The 303-nt window shown below is 58.4% G+C and overlaps 1 protein-coding gene across 2 annotated transcripts in view; it reads left to right on the top strand.

Annotated features, from left to right (window-relative positions):
* The window catches only part of PLAG1 (PLAG1 zinc finger), a 51,911-nt gene continuing 51,608 nt past the window's right edge, over nt 1-303 (top strand). The window contains exon 1 of one of the 2 annotated variants that reach the window (XM_008644936.2): nt 1-193. The gene's annotated coding sequence lies outside the window, so the exon portion shown is untranslated. The remainder of the gene's footprint in view (nt 194-303) is intronic. The other variant, XM_017727473.1, reaches the window with a different exon arrangement.

Below are 303 nucleotides of genomic sequence, written 5' to 3'. Positions count from 1 at the left end.
TGGGCGCGGCGTGTGCGGCAGGCTGGGCTGCACCGCAGCGCATACACTACAATGGCTGCTGGAAAGACGGGAAAGCAAACAATTTCCAGGCCCGCCGCGTCCAGCCCGAAATATGGGGAAAAAATTACAGAAAAATCGGAGAACACTGTAAAGGGTGGAAACGGGGCGCAGAGGGGATGCTGAGGCTCCCGCGGTGAGTCTGCTGCGGGTTTGGGGGGCAGGCGCCGGGGTTTAGCAGGGAAATATCAGGGTTATTTAAATTATGAAGGGGGAGGAGGAGAAGGAGGGGGGAGAGGAGAGAGG

Source organism: Corvus brachyrhynchos, unplaced genomic scaffold (genome assembly GCF_000691975.1).
Source record: "Corvus brachyrhynchos isolate BGI_N302 unplaced genomic scaffold, ASM69197v1 scaffold60, whole genome shotgun sequence".
Taxonomy (NCBI): Eukaryota; Metazoa; Chordata; class Aves; order Passeriformes; family Corvidae; genus Corvus; species Corvus brachyrhynchos.
Note: the sequence above shows the minus strand (reverse complement) of the source record. Positions and strands in the feature narration are given on the sequence as shown.